The sequence below is a fragment of the Ursus maritimus genome, unplaced genomic scaffold, assembly GCF_017311325.1.
Source record: "Ursus maritimus isolate PB19 unplaced genomic scaffold, ASM1731132v1 scaffold_9, whole genome shotgun sequence".
NCBI classification, from domain to species: domain Eukaryota; kingdom Metazoa; phylum Chordata; class Mammalia; order Carnivora; family Ursidae; genus Ursus; species Ursus maritimus.
The window spans coordinates 9,613,658-9,633,219 of record NW_024427107.1 but is presented as its reverse complement, the minus strand read 5'-3'; the positions used below and the strand labels follow the sequence as shown (position 1 = coordinate 9,633,219).

Sequence of the window (19,562 nt, the reverse complement as noted above, 5' to 3'; positions counted from 1 at the left end):
CAAAGACTTTAGGTGAATTATCTTAAAGCATCATCGCCCAAGTCACAAACGTCCTATTTATGAATATGGGGGGAGAAAGCCATGATTTTCGAGTATTTATTTTCCTACATATTGCTTTTCTGGTTGAGGCACAATATCAGCAAGTTATCAGACTCAACATGTTACCAGACATCTTTCTCAGTACACTTGGACTGTACCTAGTAACAAATCAAAACAAAATTGTATTGCTCATGTCCCCACTAACTGCAAAATTTAAAATGCCCAAATCCACAGCTAGTATATACATTTTGGTGATACATTTATAGAAAGATTTTAGAAAAGTATCTTCATAGAGTGTTTCCTGAGCAATTTCTTCAAATGTTTTCAAGAGGGAATCTCTTCTGTCCTCAGAAGAGATGTAACATATTTCTTGGTTAATATACGAAATATATAGCATTTTAGTTGTGTTGGTCTTTACAACGAAATTATCTTTCTGCCTTCTCCTCAATGCAGCCTAAATATCCTGCCCTTGACTCCACTGTCTACTGTTCCAGAAGAAATGGACATAGAGTCAGAACATCTAAGGGTTTTTTTGTTTTTTGGGGGGCTTGGGGTTTTTTTCCTGCATCTTGGTGAACGCATTTGTTGAAAGGGTTGGAAAAAAATTAAAATGTCTTTAAGCTTAAGAATTTTTGAGTTATCTGCAAATCAAGTCATTTCAAGAGTGGAAGAGTCCTTGGTCATTTCTTAATAGCAATATTTACACAAGTTTTTCTTTTGAACGTCTTCTAAAGAGGCAATTGTACAAAGTCTCCTATGTTCCATACACAATAAATTCTTTGTTTCAGCCAACTCTTAATGGAGGGGCAACTAGTACACCATCTTCCTGGATAAAGAGTGCTGGAATATTCTGTTTTGGTGATTTATATGTCTCTTTGTATGTTTCCTCATCAATTTCTATAGTCCCAGTTTCTTCCACGTCTCCCAATATCACATTTAAATACTGGTCATAAGCATGTCATCTGCCTTGAAGCTCGCTGTTGTTTCTCATTGTCACGTAAATTCATTCAACCAGGCTAAGCCTGATGAGATCCAGGGGCTCTTCCACAGTGTTGGTAGTTTGTGGCTGGTCCATGTCATCCGCCATGTTTCAAACCCTGAGCCTTTTAGAGTATCTGTGTTTTAAATTCAGATCTGCTAACTTGTTTTATAACTGGCTAGTTTATTTTCCTGATCTTCAGTATTGTGCTTTGTTTAATGAGGATAAAAATAATAGCCCTGAAGGATTGTTGTGAAAATTCATTTATTCATTCAACAAGTATCTATTGAGCTCTTACTGAGCACCAGATACTGTTCTAAATGCTGGAAACACAACATTGGGGGGGGGGGAAATTTCTGTGCTTATGTTGTTAATATTCTAGGGAAGACGTCACAAGTAATATAATATAATATAATATAATATAATATAATATAATAAATGTAAAGTAACATAACATAACATCATATAATATAACATATTGGGTGACTGGGTGGCTCAGTTGGTTAAGCATCTGCCTTCATCTCAGGTCATGATCCCAGAGTCCTGGGATCAATTCCTATGTTGGGCTCCTTGCTCCACGGGGAGTCTGCTTCTCCTTCTGCCCCTCCTCCCACTTGTTCTCTCAATATCTATCTCTCTTGCTCTCTCAAATAAATAAATAAAATCTTTTAAATAAAAGATTTATAATATGTAATACTAGATATAATATAAGGTAAAGATAATTAATATGAAGGGGAAAAAAAGAAGAGAAGGATAGAGAGTGCCAGGGGTAAGGGGTGCTCTTTAGAGAATGTGATCATAAGAGCTCATGAGTGAAGAGGTGGCCTTGTATCATGGATCAGAAAAGATCAGCAAATGAGTGAACCACAAAGAGGAACAGCAGGTGAAAGTGGATTTACAGAGCAGCTACCATATTAGCAGATTAATGACAGAAACAGACAAGAAACAAAATAATGTCACTGATTGCACCAGCAATTGTAAGTGAGCCTGAGGTTTGCCAGGTTGGGTGTCCTGCTCCAAGGCTTTGCTTTAGCAGGGACCCTTCCTTCCTTCTTTCCTCTTTCCTTCCTTCCTCCCTCCCTTCCTTCCTTCATCTTTTCATTCAATAAGTATTTGTGTTGGGAATTGAAAAAGGCACTGGATAAATTGATAATCAATTGAAACTCAACAGAGCCCTGGAGAAGTATCTAAAAGTAAGACCAGAAATCTCTGCCATGAAGGAAAGGTACTTTTGGAAGGTGCTAAGGCCAAAGAAAACATTAAGGCTGTCTTACATTTCGCCCTGAGATGGCCATGAAGGTTCTGGAAAACCTTTAAGACTTCCTGACATGCCAGGGCAACTGGGTGGCTCAGTCAGTTAAGTGTCAGCCTTCAGCTCAGGTCATGATCCCAGAGTCCTGGAATCGAGCCCCAGCCTGCTTCTCCCTCTCCTGCCGCTTCCCCTGCTTGTGCTCTCTCTCTCTCTCTGTCTCTCTGTCAAATCAATCAATCAATCAATCAATCTTTTAAAAAAAGGACTTCCTGAAGTACCAATAATAATTCTATTGTTTTAAATATTTACAATATAAAATTATTTAAGCATTAAAAAGTTTAGTATACACTGATGTCTTGGTACTGGTTGAGTAGCTTATATAGACTACCTCTCCTTTCAAAGACAGTTTTAAACTCTGGAGAAAATATAAAACTACAACAGCTTTAAGATAGCAGAAGACAACCAAACCTAGGCAGAAGCTGGAGGAGACACACACCTCTCCAGCTCCGTCCCCCCTCCCACCCCCCACCTCTTGCCAGTTCACATGACACACAAACCTTCAAGCAGAAAACAGCCCTCATAGTAGACTGAAGAGTCGGGTCGGAATTCAAGATTGTCAGAGCAGTGAGAAATCCAAGCAGGAAATCCCAGAGAAAAGGACTCAGCAGAGAGGACAGCCCTAACATTTGCACTTGAATTTCTCTCGAATTCTTTGCTGTCTTTGAACTTCATGTATGAGCAGAGAATTGGAGAAGCCCAGCTGTGAGCAGCAGCTGCCTGATGTCGCAGAGATGGAGTTGAGAGTTCAAGCCTCACCACATTAGAAGGACTTAGTGACACTCCGACTTTTCACTGAAACTCCAAAAAGGCCACATGCTAGGAGGAAGGGCAGGTTTACTATTTTATCACTACAGTTCAAATACATGTTGGGAAACACTAGTGCTAATTCCAAGACTAAGGACCAACTCCTTACAACTCAGGGCAAAATTGGAACGTATCTACCCTAACAAAGTGAAAAATGAGACTCGACATAGTCAAAGTGATAGGCTGGTAACTTTTTAAACCATTTTGAAATAAATTTAGACACATAGAAAAGTTGCAGATATAGCACAGAAAGTTCTCATAGATACTTTCTACCGTCTGCTAATGCTAATATCTGCATACTCATAGTACAATGATCAAAACCAGAAACTTAACATTGGTCTTATACTATTAGTAAACTTCAAACCAGATCTTATTCAAATTTCATCAATTTTTTCAGTAATGTCCTTTTCAGTTCCAGGATCCAATCCAGGATCCCACAATACTTCAAATTGTCTTTTTATCTTCTCCAATCCCCAGTCTTTCCTTGTCTTTTCTGACCTTGACGCTTTTGACAAACATTGGTCTATCATTTTGGTCCTCACTTTAGGTTTATCCAATGTATTCTCACCATTAGATTGAGATTATACATTTTATGCAAAAATGGCACAGGAGTGATGTACCATTTTTATTACATCGTATCAGGTGATACATGATGTCAGTAGGTCTTATTTTGGGAGCCGTTAACCTTGATCATTGGGTTAAGATGGTGTCTGCTGGGTTTTTCCACTATAAAGTTACTATTTTTCTTTCTTTTTTTCTTTTATCTATTTAGTTATGTGAGAGAGATAGAGTGAGTGGGGAGAGGGGCAGAGGGAGAGTGAAAGAATCTCAAAAAGACTCTGTGCTGAGTGCGGAGCCCCATGTGGTGCTTGATCTCATGGCCCTGAGATCATAACCTGAGCTGAAATCAAGAATTAGACACTTCGCCAACTGAGCCACCCAGGTGCCCCATACTATTTTTCTTTTTATAATTGATGAATATTTGTGAGAAATATATTAAGACTATGCATACTGTTTCTCCTAAAATGCTAAAATTTGTTCTGTTTTGTTTTGGGTTTTTGTTGTTGTTTTTTGACAGAGAGAGAGCACAATCAGAGGGAGTGGCTGGCAGAGGGAGAGGGAGAAGCAGGCTCCCTGCTGAGCCAGACATGGGGCTCCATCCCCTTCAATCATGACCTGAGCCAAAGGAAGACACTTAACCGACTGAGCCACCCAGGCGCCCCTAAAATCCTAATCTTTGTATCAGTGGGTGGATCCTGTTTGCAGCAATTATCACTGTGGTATTTGCCCAAAGTTAATTTTACATTTCCTTCATACCTTCTACATATATTAATTAGAATTCTTCTGTAAGAAAGAACTTTCTCTTTTCTCCCATGCACCTATTTATATAATTTTCAATTATTTATTTATATCGGCATGGACTCATGGATGCCTGTTTTATCTTATGAGTTATAATCCAATATGACCATTATTTTGTTTCTCAAATTGTTCCAGTTTTGCCCACTAGAAACTCCTTCATATTGGCTCCTGGGGCCTTTCAGCAAGCCTCCCCAACCCCCTTTTTTTATTGAGCATATTTTTACTTTCACTACTCCAAGGAACTATGGTTTCTTTTACTGAATAATATATGCTAATAATTTAATTGTTGAGACAGTGGCCCACCATCAAGAGAAAAAAAAATAGTTAATAGAAAGAGTCTGACAGACAGCCCAAATACTGAAATTACTTGGCGAAGATTTAAAAGTAAACAGCATACACGTGCAAGAGAATCTTTAGAAAATGAGAATTATAAAGGTAAAAAGATAAAAAAAATTCAGGAGAGACACAGAAACAAAAAATTGAGGGAATCCTCGAACTGAAAAATAAGATATCTAAAATCTAAAATAAGCAGGACAGTGGCCATGAAAGTCGGAATCAGCCCGGGCGTGTTTAACAGCTCACCTGCTGAATCAACTAGCCCTGAAAATGGTTGGCACTGGAGCACGAGGCCCATACCAGGCAGACACTGGCAGTGTCCCGCCAACCCCCACCCCATGGGGGCTATCCCCCCACACACGAGTAAGAGGGCCATTGCAGTGAGCCTTGAAGCCTAGGGCACAGGCCTGGGTGGAGCTGCCGCAGGTGCAGATCTTGGTGGTCGCAGCAAATATTCAAAAAAGAACTTTGAAGGCCCAAGTGGAGAAGGGCTCCATGTGAACAGCAGTTGAACACGGAAAAAAAAAGTAAAAAAAGAAAATTAATTAATTAATTAAAATAAAATCTAAAATAGATGTGAACCATGGGCTTGATCACACATTAATATATTTTGACGAATCTTTAGCCACATTTCCTTAGGTTTATTTAAAACTTTAATGATACATTTCAATGCTCCTTTATATTTTTCTCTGATGCCATTCCCCTCTTTCCCCAATTATTCCTTAACATAATAATTGTACATTATTACATACATAAACAGTATGTAGTATGTTTACATTTTTTACATTTTACATTTTACTTCTACAATGTGTTTTTTATTCTATGTCATTTTTTAGGTTTATCTTTATTGATATTAATTCATTAACTCTGGTATATTATTTCATTTCTTGAATACATCACAATTAAATCATCTAATCTCTTTTGAAATGCACAGATGGCTTCCAGTTGTTGAGTATTCAAAATAGTCTTGTCATAAACATTTTTGTGTACATTTCCTTGAGCACATGTGAGAGATTTTTCCTATTATATATTTTCATGAGCCGAATTTCTGGTCTTAGTGCTTGGGCGTATTAACTTACTTCTCTATCGTCAAATTTTGCTCCAATGTGGTTGCACCTATTTACAAGACCAAAAGCAGTGTGTGATTTAAGAGTTTACTGCTCCACATATTTGCCAAAACTTGGCATTATTAGCTTTTTAGATAGTTGTCAATCTGATGGTTGTAAATGTAACTATAGTTGACTTTTAATTTACATTTACTGCGTGGGTGGTGAAATTGTCATATATTTACAATATATTCAGGTTTCCATCTGTAAATTACCCATTCATTTCCTTTGTCCATTTTCTATTGGGTGATTTGTCTGTGTATGATTGCCATGTGAAGTTCTTTATAAATTCCGAATAATAATCTCTGCCAGTTATACACCTTTTAAACATATCCTCCAAGTCTATAGTTTAAAGTTGTTTATGGTATAATTTTTGAACAGAAGCTTTAATGTTAAGTAGTTCTTGTGCATGTGCCTTATTTAAGAAATTCTTCCCTTCTATGATACGTTTCTTCTAAAATATTTTGGTCTTTAATACATCATAAATTTGTTTTGTATCTAGAGTGTTAAAGAGATCTTTTTCCTATATGGATAAACAATAATTCCAGAACTATTTATCAAACATCTGCTCTTTTCCCCACTGATTCACAACGCCTCCTCTGTTTTCCTATATAAATGAATCTGGACTCTTACTGTTCTGCATGTCTCTTTATCTACCCCATAGGATCCTGATTCCTATAGCTTTGCAATTTGTCTTATCTGATATGGAGAACTCTCTCAAGTGGTTCTTTAAAATACCTTAACTATTCTTGGCTCTTTACTCTTCCGTGTGAATTTTAGGATTAACTTGTCAATTTTCACAAAAGAAATTCTACTGGGGTTCCTGGAATGAATTTGCATTGAATTTATAAGATTAATCTGGGGGAAATGGACACCTTTGTGACATAGTCTTTTTAACCATGAACATGTTATACTTTGCTTTATTTATTCAGATCTTTCTTTACATCTTTCAGTAATGCTTTAAAGTTTTCTCCATGTAGGTTTACAGTCCTTTTATTGGATTATCCCCAGATACCATATATTTTTGTTGCTAACTGGGAATATAATTTGTTCTTATTACATTTTCTAATTAGTTATTACTGGTATGATGCTATTGCCTTTCACTGTGGCTGTGGAAATCTCTGAGTTCTCAGAGTTAGTTTTTACACTGATATGAAATATAATAAATGTGTGGGACAGTAAAGCATTATTCAGTCAGACTCAGATGCAGTGGCCACATGGCACAGACTCTTCTTTTTTTTTAAAGATTATTTATATATTTTTTTATTTATTTGACAGAGAGAGAGAGCAGAAGCAGGGGGGAGCATCAGGCAGAGGGAGAAGCAGGCTGCCCACTTGAGCAGGGAGCCTGATGCAGGGCTCGATCCCAGGACTCTAGGATCATGGCCTGAGCCGAAGGCAGATGTTCAACCAGCTGAGCCACCCAGATGCCCCAGTGATACAGACTCTCAAGTGTTCCTTCTCTAATCACGGCTTGCCCCAGTTTAGAGATCTCTGGTTCACATCCTACCATTTTAGAATGATCTTAATAGAAGCAAGGATTATACCAGAAACTCAATCTAGATCAGAGTGATCAGATTGACTGCCCAGCCCCCTTTCTCTGAGGCTCATGTTTATTTTGAATATAATTCAGAATGCATGTATCATCTGGCCTTTGTTGTAGGCCACTTCTTGGCCTTTGGAGCATGGTGAATGCAAACTCAGCTATGGTGCTACCCCTGGTGGGTCTCAGCTCAGTCTAGGATGAGCTGGTAGCAGGATGGTTTCTATGAAGAGGCTTCATGTTGACCAATGAACCAGTCAGCGAGGAAATAAGCTTACTGGTTCTTTCTTTTAGGTGGTACTTTCATGTGAAGGAAATGAAGAGTCACTTTACATACCTTAAGTCACTTAATTTTCATAATATTTTGATGCCCTATTTTATAGACCACAGAACAAAATTTAGGGAATTAAATAACCTGCCCCCCCAAACATGATAGGACCTTTGCTCTACTTAATTCCAATATCTATGCCTTTCTCACTAACTACCCCATTCATTGATGTTTACTTATTTTTACCAGTATTATATTTGCTTGTACCAATATTGCATTCCTTATACACAAAAGTGCATTTTATTAATTGAGGAGAAATTTTAGAGGCTCAGTTAATTAGTTCCTCGGTTGGTCAGTGACTAAGATGGTCCTGCAGAGACGCATGGGTGGTGAGCCTGATGCTCGCTCTGAATGACAGCGGTGAGGGCAGGTCCAGCAGCCGAGCACCAGCCTTTCCCACACACCCCTGCACATGTGGCAATCAGCACAGACGTCTGAAGGCTAATTAGGGGCACATAATGGAAAGATTCTTGTCTCCTAGAAATTATCTCCTGTTAAGTAAGGGATCTGGAAGAAAAATCACCACATCTAATCACAAAGATCAGAAAAATCAATGACTATTAGGCAGAAAGCATTGGCAAGTTGCTAAGGATCTTTTCTGAACAGAACAAAAAGAAACAGCTTATATTTCACCATTGAAAAATATTGTATGGAAGACATAAGATTATAAGTAAAGATGGTATTTTTAAAGTTACATGGAGCAAAATAACAACAACTACAACAGAGAATAGAGGTTATGACACCTACATGGGTGAATTAGATCACTTTTGCCCCTCAAGTAACCCTTCTTTCCCCTCCAAAATCTGCTTTTTACCTCCATTAACTGCAAAATATAGAAGACGGAAAGATAATGCCCAATAAATTTGGAGAAATATTGCTTGGTGGGCCTGGCCAAAATATGTCTTGTTAAATTGAGAGACTCACAGCAGAGCAACAATGTTGAATTTCATTTCTGGTTATTTAAAATTGGGTATATCTATTGTAAGCCTTCTACAGTAACAAAGGGAAAAGACTAGAAGCTTACTCCCGGCCATCCCATTAGACTGGCAGTTTGGCGTATCTTTAAAACCAAATAAAAGAAAACACGCTCGAGAATTACATACCCTTACTTGTGCTCCAAATCCTCTTCAGTTTGTAGAAAGAGACATGCTGTTTTCCTCATCTCTTTGTGGGAAACCTGCAGAGGGCTGTATATACAATTGAAGTCCTGGTATCCATTTACGCTTCCTCTCCAATCTGAGCAAAGAATTCAGAGACCAGCAATTCTACAGTAATTAATTGATTTAAAAAAAAAAAAAAAAAGGAGAGGCAAACCCAAAAACCACAAACAACATCTTGACAGTCGAATTCACTTTTGCAACCCAAGGAGGAGCTGACCCTGCTCCTTGTGTTGTCAGTACAGTTCACATTCCCAAAAGACCCCGGTTGCACATGGGAATCACGAAAGGAACACCATTGCCTTCTGTGTTAAAATCTGGATCAATGGAAGGGGAAAAAGAAAAATCCACCCCCAAGTTTTGTTATGCTTGGTTTAAATAGTTGCCCATACTCTGCGTTCCGGGTACCAACAGTGACACAGCCCTATATAACTTTACCCCAACTTCAAGGGACAAGTAAGCCTCTGCTACACCAGAATGACAGAGCTCATATAAAACATAACTGAAAGGATAATAGTACAGTAACAATTGCCGCCATCTTTGAGTGTTTTCAATTTCCCAGTTACTGCTCTAGAAATGAATTTATCTCCCTTAATCTTTACAAAAACGTCATAACACTGATGGCTAACACTTCATCGAGTCCCTTATGTGCCACGTGTGATTCTTGATTAGCCCATTTAATTGCCACAGAGCCCTCCGTGGCGGCAATGGAAGTATTTCCATTTGAGAGCGGAAGTTATTGCCCGCGGTCGAATGATCAGTAAATGAAGAACAGGCTTTGATTGCAAACCTGTAGGGAGCCCACACTGTCCCTGCCTAGACATCCAGCTCAGTGGGGCAGATTGACAAACCTCCACCTTACCGAGGACAGGACGGAAGCCTAGAGGGAATGACCTACTGGGGATCCCACAGCGGAGGTGCCGCAGTTGGAGCGCGGCGGGGACCAAGCAGAGCCCGTGCTCTTCACGGCTATGGGGGAACATCCGGCGGACACTCCGTGCTCTACCTGGACGTGGCCCTGGAGGCCCGGCCAGAATCCACAGCTTGTCATGCAAATAGAAAGATCTGTTCTCTAATAATGTGTGGCATATGGTTAAAGACCAGTGCAATCTGGCAGGATTAAAAGCCTGGTGCGGAAGATACGACCGGCGTCTCACCCCTCTGTTAAGAGCAGATGGAACGGTGAAGGTGAGGGTGGCTCAGAGGGAAGTTAGCATTCACATGATGGGAAGAGGGCATCTCAGGGTCTGATGCCAGGGGGTGCTGGCTGATGGCTTTTCCTGTTTCCTCTGCTTTAACTCAATATGTTCAAATGTGAGAGGCACATTGATTTGTTGAAGGATAATTCAGCTGTCATAACAAAATGGAGGAAAATATCATTGTAGGCATGTAGGAGCGGCTCACATTATGCCAAGTTTTTGAAGCCAAAAGCCAAGCTGTCCTAATGTATTGCCTTATTATAGTTCAAGTAATATAATTAAAGGCTGTGGTTGGCACAAAGTTACTAATTATATAGTAACCATCATGCTGCTTCTGGGTTTTAATATTTATTCATAATTTTCTTCACCAGATCAAACTAACCATCTTGGGCAGTCGCAGGCTAATATTTTTGTTGTGTTTGTTCTGTAAGTAGACCTATTACATTACAGCTGGCCGACTGATCTTTGAAGACAGAACTGACTCAGTCTTGCTAATTTTTACACTTAATTAAATATGAGACATTTGACTTTGGGGTAAATATTGAGTAGCTAGACCTAGCAAGGTTTTTAAAGCCTGCCCAGCATTTTACATTCAATAAACAATAAAAGGATTGATGAAGATTGACATATTCATGGGATCCAAACCAGTGAATGAGCTAGGTGAAATTTTTCTAGAACCAGCTGGATAGGATAGTGATAAGATAGAGATGACAATTGCTTAGAGACTTGTTTTAATGCCATTCTCCCTTCGTAAGATGCTGAATTTCTGGAAAACAAGGTTCTTTCTTTACTTACTAATTTTCATGCACCAAGCACAGTACTTAGGGCATAGCGAGTGCTTCATAAATGTTTATTGAATGAGTGAATGAATGAATGAGGTGAGCATGAGACATGAGCAAAAAATATAGGTCACTAGTTAGCTAGAAGGGCTATTTGTCACCGGAGACACACTCAGACAACAAAAGGACTTTTTTAGATATATTCTGAAAAGTACAGAATGGAGAGTATATAAAGTTTACATTAACTTTCATATATATATATATATATACACACACACACACATATTCATATGTAATAATATATAACAAATCACAAATAGTATTAAGTGAGGTTTCTGTGTTAACTTGCAATGTCTCCTCATCAAAGAGATGCGAGAACTTTTCACCAGTAGTGGGTGGCTCTTGTCTCTCTTCTGATTCTATCCAGACCATCACCAGTCTGTTCTTGTTTAAAAGGACATTTCCTTTCACAATATATACAAATGTTGAGTCATTATGTTGTACGTCTAAAACTAATATAATGTTGTATGTCAATTATATCTCAAAAAATAAGATAAAATAAGGGCACCTGTATGACTCAGTTGGTTAAGCATCTGCCTTCAGCGCAGGTCATGATTTCAGGGCCTGGACATGATTTCAGGACCTGGAATCGAGCACCACATGAGGCTCCCTGCTCAGCGGGGAGTCTGCTTCTCCCTCTCCCTCTGCCCCTGATCCTGCTGTCTCTCTCCCTCTCACTCTCTCTCAAATAAATAAATAAAAACCTAATTAAAAAAAAGAAAACACGGGGACACTTCTATTTAGATATTTCTATTAATTGCAGAGACATCTCAAGTTATGTTAAAATACTGAGCCAGGTTGACCCTGACTTCATTGACTGCAGTTTTATAGTTCTAGTTACTTCACTGCTTCATAGAGGTGTAAATACTCTTTCAAAGTATGTTCTGCAAAATTACTACCACCTGCTTTCTTTCTTTTGCTCATTCTCAATGACAGCCTCTGTTTTGATGGTGAGAAGGGATTAAATAGACTTCCTTGGGTTTTAGCAGGAACAAAATAGCTCCCCAACAAAAATGTTTACTCCACTGCATAGAAATGTTGCAGTTATGAAACTTACTTTGCTTTTACTCAAACTTCCCACCCAGTATAGCAGTCTATGTTTGTAGTGTTATCTTTTTCCCATTCCCTAAGGATGGGTTACATATATACCCAACCAGAATACTATAACTAAAATATTAATCATTTGTATAGCCATTAAAATTATTTCTAATTGCCTAATTTATTTTTTATAAGGTCCAGCCTAGAAACCAAAGCCAGGGCTGTTTACATGCCCTGCCTCGGAATACATTATCAATAAGTAGCAGAGCTTATTGTAGCCTAAGTCAAGATTGCTTTTTATCATGCTAATGTCATTGCAAAATATTTTCAAAAGATTTCCACCAGTTTAACACCAACACCTACAAATGACAGGAATTGCAAGTGATTTCATCAAAAACAGGTCATCGGGACTGGGATTTCCCACTCCTTAGCCACAAAATTTTATGACCTTCTGCAGCCAGCCTCAGGGCAGTGGGAAGGGCTGGGGGATTGCAATCATGAGGAACTTTCATTCCTTTTTCAGAATGGTGCAGAGAAGGGACAAAGCATCATCATTCCAGAAGCCGTGCGCAGAGTCATTCCTGTTGCCCTCCCCTGCCCGCCCTTTCAATCTTTGAAAATGTCTTTTTGCAGGAGAGTGATCCACATATCTTCACACAGTTCCAAAATGATTCTGAAGACTGATGGCTTATTTGTGTATGCAGTCATTATTTGCTCATTTCCATTTCATTGCAGTCAGCTCTCTATTATCTCAGGACTGTTCACTGAGTTGGTGGCTTCTCCGGCTCATTTGACCTGCCCCTTTCCTCTTCTGTTACAAGTATCTTCCGGGCACTTTGTTTGCCAACATGTCAGTGCAGAGAGCAAAGCAGTACAGAAAAAGAGCTCAGTTTGCTACTTATTCTCAATCTTAGTGTAGATTTCCTTTGTTTCATTCCTTGTTTGTTTTCTTCAGTTTAAGTTTTGCAGGGTGAAGAAGGCAGGATATGGAAGGTTTGAAAATACTGATTAAAATTGTTTTGCTAGGTTCTGATATTTTGAATAATTTATGCTCAGTGTAATTAGAGAGAAGGCAAAATCCAATCTCTTTGCGGGTAACTGAATCACTTTTCTGTTTTCTGTTTTCTGTTTTAAGATACTGGTTCTTTTAAGATAAACTAGAATATTGATCTTATTCCCTGTCTAAAAAGGATACAATTTTCTTTGTTGAATGAGTTTCTTTGTTACTTGCTGAAAACAAGCCATGAGGTGAACTGATTGTCCTTAGCTATTTCACAGTGTATTACAAAGCTAAGAGTTAAAGCAAAACCCAAGGATGACCTGGCCAGGCACATAGCTTCATCAGAACTCTGGGCTCATTGGGCTGGTTTTTACCCTTTACTGCTAGCAGGGAATGGAGAGCTCCGAGCAATGGGGTGAAGTCACTTTGTTGTAAAGCCTGAAGCAGATGAAGACAAAAGGTGTTGGTGCCAGTGGTGTCCATCCTGGAAAACCAAGGGGTACCTTGACTCTGCAGCTCTCCCTAAAGAATAGCCCACTTTGAACACCATACAAAGAAGCACCTTTTATGAATCTAATACATTAGAAAAGAAAAATTGGTTAGAGTGTCTTAATGGTTTTACATACTGGAATTACAAAGGAGAATTTTTACAAACTTGAAAAATTATATGCCTCCTTGAATAAACATCTGCGAACATGATCTCCTAGCTATATCTTTTAGAAGTTTGGTTTTGGAACGGGTGCCTGGGTGCCTCAGTCAGTTAAGTGTCTGCCTTCAGCTCAGATCATGATCCTGAGGTCCTGGCATCAAGCCCTGCATCAGGCTCCTTGCTCAGTGGGGAGCCTGCTTCTCCCTCTGCCTGCCACGCCCCCTGCTTGTGTTCTCTGTCTCTTGCACTCTCTCTCTGACAAACAGATAAATAAAATCTTTAAAAAAAAAAAAGTTTGATTTTGGGGAGAAGGTATAGGATGGTGCTGCTAGGAGAAATTGTTGTGTGCCTTTAATACAGTGACAGTCCACACTGGGAGCTTTACATGAATAGCAAATTGTTTTAACAATCAGAAATACTTCATTCAATCTCATGCATTTGTTTAATCAAGCCAACAACAAAAGTATATTTTTAAGTCAAATTTATAATGTCAGCATTACACCCCATCAACCTTTATCATTTTATAGATGAGTTACCACTGCAAACCAGTTATGTGCTAGGTAAAACTTAACTAAGCACATTAAATTAAATTAAAAATGTTATAAAGAATAAATTGGCTCCAATATGAAATATCTCCTTTGGTGTCACCGACCCCTCTTATTTTTTGATTGAAAAACAAACTTGAGGGGCACCTGGGTGGCACAGCGGTTAAGCGTCTGCCTTCGGCTCAGGGTGTGATCCCGGCATTATGGGATCGAGCCCCACATCAGGCTCCTCCGCTGTGAGCCTGCTTCTTCCTCTCCCACTCCCCCTGCGTGTGTTCTCTCTCTCGCTGGCTGTCTCTATCTCTGTCGAATAAATAAATAAAATCTTTAAAAAAAAAAAAAACAAACTTGAAAAAACACTGTATGTACTTGGGTACAACAGAAACAGTATGCTAGTAAACAATGGCTTTTTATATTTTATTTTCTAAGCCAAGTGTTATACAAGATCCCATATAATGGAATTGTTTCCAGCGGGATAGAAAAGTAAAAAATATCTATAAAACAGAAGTATTGGTGGTGCTGTAAACAAAAATTCATTTGAAGTGAGAAGTGTAAATCGGTAAACCTTTTTCGGCCCAGCAAGGGATGAAGAACCTTAAAAATGTTCCTGACTTTTGATCCTATGTTTCACTTCTAGAACTATTTTAGTGAACCAAAGATGCACCAAAGGCCAAGATGACTCAGAGAGCACTACTTATAAAAGCAAAAAGTGACATTAAAATAATCTAAATATCAAAAAGAGAAAAGTCTGTTGTGATTGAAGGAATTACAGAATGGAATATTGAGCAATAACATTAATGTGTGTTTTTGAAGAGATGCTAGTGATATAAGAACCCACTCATAAGACAGAATTGAATGAATAAAGAAGAAAAAATTATGTGAAAAGTATGATTAAAATCATTTGTAATTGATATTAAATATATGCATAAATGTAATAGCTAGAAAAGGTACTAAAAGAAAATACACCCACATACTGAAAAGTCGTTATGGATTATTTTTATTATCTGTTTTGTACTCTTCCTGAATTTTAAAAAATTATTAAACCTGAATGTCTCTGTGACTGTTAATGTTATGCATCAACTTAACTGGGCTTAGTGATGCCCAGAAAGCTACTAAAACATTATTTCTGGTTGTATCTGTGTGGATGTTTCTGGACAAGACTAGCAATTGAATTAATAGACTGAGTAAAGAAGAGCACCCTTACTAATGTGGGTGGACATCATCAAATTTTGGGGGGGCCAGAATAGAACAAAAAGGTGGAGGAAGGGGGAAATTGAGCTGTGACATTGATCTTCTCTTGCCCTCAGACACTGGCGCTCCTGGTTCATGGACCTTTGGACTTGGACCAGGAGTTAAATCAACTCCCTGTCCCAACACACACACATACACACACACACACACACACACACACACACAATTCTCAGGCCTTTAGATTAGGATTGGATTATACTGACACCTTTCTTGGTTCTCTAGCTTGCAGATGGCAGATCATGGGAATTCTCAGCCTCCATAATCATTTCCTACAATATATCTCTAAATAGAGAAATAGGAAGATAGATATACAGAGACAAAATATATAGAGAGGGGGAGAGAGAGAGTCTATATATAGAGACTATATATATATATAAACTATAGTCTATGTAATATATAATATTATACAATTTATATATAATCTATATATATTCTATCTATCTATCTATTTATCCTATTGTTTTGTTTCTCTGGAGAACACTGACTAATATTATCTTTATAGTGAGACTCTATCATATATAAATAAAAATATGTATTTTAGTCAGGGAACTCTTCATAACTCATCCTATCAGACTATTATTACAAAAACCAAAGGCATCAGAAGAAAAATACAAACCAATATCTTTTGTGAATATAGATGTAAAAATTCTCAACAAAATACTAGCAGATGAAACCCAGCAGCATATAAAAGATTGTACACTGTAGCCAAGTAAAATTTATCCCAGAAAAGTAATTAATTCAACCTATGAAAATCAGTGTAACACATTAATAAAATAAAAGAAAAAACCCACACAATCATTTTAGCAGATGCAAAAAAAATTTTTTTGACAAAATCCAACACACTTTCACAATAAAAAAATTAGAGAACTAGGAATAAAAGGGTATTTCCTCAACACGATAAAGAGTGTTCATGAAAAATCCACAATTAACATCATATTTAACTATGAAAGAAAGTTTCTTTCCTCCTAAGACCAGGAACAAGACAAGAATGTCCACTCTTGTCAATTCTGTTCGACATTGTAGTGGAGATTCCAGACACAGTAATTGGGCAAGAAAAATAAATAATGCAAAGGAAGAAGTATATTATCTCTTTGTAGATGACATGATATTCTATATGGAATATCCTTAAGAATCCACATACACACACACACACACACACACACACACAATTAGAGATATTAGTAAGTTTAGCAAGGTTGCAAAATATGTCAATATACAAAAATCAGTTGTATTATTGTACACTAACAATGGCCATCTGAAAATGAAATTAAGAAAGCAATTCCATTTACAATAGCTTCAAAAAGAATAAAATATATAAGAATAAATGTAACCAAAGAATTGCAAGACTTATTCATTGAAAACTACAGAGCATTGATGAAAGAAATGAAAGACCTAAATGAATGGAAAGACATCCCCTGTTCATGGACTGGAAAACTTAATATTGTCAAGATGGCAATAGTCCCAAAACTGAGCTAGAGATTCATTATAATCTCTAAAAAAATTTCAATTGACTTTTTTACAGAAATGGAAAAGCTGATCCTAAAGTTTATATGGAATTACAAGATACCCAGAATACCTAAAACAATCTTGAAAACAAAAAAGGAAAATTGGAAGACTCAGACTTCCTCATTTCAAAACTAACTACAAAGTTACACAAGTCAATAAAGTATAATACAGGCATATGGATAGACACGCAGATCAAGGGAATGGAATTAAATCCATATATTTACATCAATTAATTTTCAGCAAGGACATCAAGACCATTCAATGGGAAAATAAATCTTTTCAGTCAGTCGTTCCAGGGTGACTGGATATCCCCATACAAAGAAACGAATGTGGACCCTTCTTCACACCATATAATGAAATTCAGTCAAAATACATCAAAAATCTAAATATTCTAAGTATTAGAGCTTAAACTATAAAAATCTTTAGAAAAAAACATAGAAGTAAATCTTCACGACCTTCATGATTAAGCAATGGTTTCTTATATATGACACTCAAAGCATAAGCATCTAAAAAAATTTGATTAATAAGACTTCAACAAAATTTAAAACTTTTGCATGTGAAAATAAAGAGACAACCCACAAAATTGGAGAAAATATTTACAATCATACATCTGATAAGGGTCTGGTATCAAGACTACACAACGAATACATCATTGAGTTCAGTGATAGACAAATAACCAAAATTTTAAATAAGCATTACAAATAAGATATACAAAAGGTCAATAAGCACACGAAAGGATGCTCTACATCATTAGTCACTAGAGAAATGTAAATCAAAAGCTCAATGAGATACCACTTCATATCCACTAGAACAGCTATCATTAAAAAAAAAAAATCCAGAAACCAGAATATAAGTTATTGTGAAAATATGATGATATTGGAACCCCCATACATGGCTGGTAGAAATGCAAAAATGGTGCAGAAACTGGAAACACCTTGACAGTTCCTCAAAATATTAATATATTAATATCAATATATAGAGCTTTCACATTGTCTAGCAATTCTACTCTTAGTGTATAACCTAGAGAATTAAAAACATATGTTCATTTAAAAAGCTTGTATATGAATGTTCATAGCAGCATTATTTATTATAGCCAAAACCAGAAGCAATTCAAATGTCCAACAACTGATGAATGGATAAATGTGGCATATCCATACAATGCGATACTATTCGGCCATAAAAAGGAATGGAATATTGACACATACTACCACATGGACGAACTTTAAAACTTTGTGCTAAGAGAAAAAAGCTAGTCACAAAAGGCCATTTATGAGATGATTCCATGAAATGTTCAGAATAGGCAAATCCATAGAAACAGGAAATAGATCATTGGCCCCCAGAGACTGTAGTGAGAGGGGAGAGGGCAATAGTTTCTAATGGGTATAGGGTTACATTTGAGGATGATAAAAATGTTCTGGGATTAGATAGTGGTGATGGCTGCACACATTTGTGAAGACACAAAAGCCCACTAAATTTTACACATTAAAATGGTGAATTTTAGGGGCACCTGGGTGGCTCAGTCATTAAGCATCTGCCTTCAGCTCAGGTCATGATCCCAGTGTTCTGGGATCGAGCCCCGCATCGGGCTCCCTGCTTGGAAGGGAAGCCTGCTTCTCCCTCTCCCACTCCCCCTGCTTGTGTTCCCTTTCTCACTGTGTCTCTCTGTCAAATAAAAAATAAAATCTTTTTTAAAAATGGTGAATTTTAGGGTGCCTGCGTAGCTCTGTCGGTTGAATGTCTGACTCTTGATTTTGGCTCAAGTCAAGATCTCAGGGTCATGAGATCGAGCTCCACATAGAGCTTCATGGTGGGTAGAGAATGTGCTTCAGACTCTCTCTCTCCCTCTCCCTCTGCCCTCCCCTCACCTTCCCCCTCTCATTCTCTCTGAAAAACAAAAAGGTGAGATTCATGATATGTGAATTGTATCTCAATTTTTAAGAGCATTTTTTTAAAGATTTTATTTTGTATTTGACACAGAGAGAGAGAGTCCAAGCAGAAGGAGCAGCAGGCAGAGGGAGAGGGAGAAGCAGGCTCCCCGCTGAGCAAGGTGCCCAACTCGGGACTTGATCCCAGGACCCCGAGATCATCATGAACTGAGCTGAAGGCACATGCTTAACTGACTGAGCCACCCAGGCATCCCCCCCTTTTTTTTTAAGACTTTATTTATTTGAGAGAGAGAATGCACAAGCAAGGGGGGATGAGCATATTCCCCACTGAGCAGGGACCATGATGTGGGGTTTGATCCTAGGACTCTCGGATCATGACTTGAGCCAAAGGCAGATGTTTAACCCACTGAGTCACCCAGGCACCCCTTTAAAAGTATTTTAAAAACAGGTTCTCAAGTTCAGAGAATTCAGCTGCTAAATGGTGACAACAGAACCAGTCAAGCCCAACTCCTATACATTGCTCTCCCCCTTGGAGGGGCCAGAAATCACAGTAGGCTAAATGAGAGAGCAGTGATAGAATCACAATATGAGGAATGAGAAAAGACACTGTTCGATCACCCTTCTTTATATCAGGTTTCCAGATTGCAACAGAACCAAGCTGCATAGTGGGGAAAGACTCCGTTTGA

At 38.0% G+C, this 19,562-nt stretch overlaps 1 pseudogene; it reads right to left on the bottom strand.

The window, feature by feature from the left end:
- Positions 1-823: 823 nt before the first annotated feature.
- LOC103677447 lies at positions 824-1,126 on the bottom strand (annotated as a pseudogene).
- Between the last annotated feature and the right edge of the window lie 18,436 nt (positions 1,127-19,562).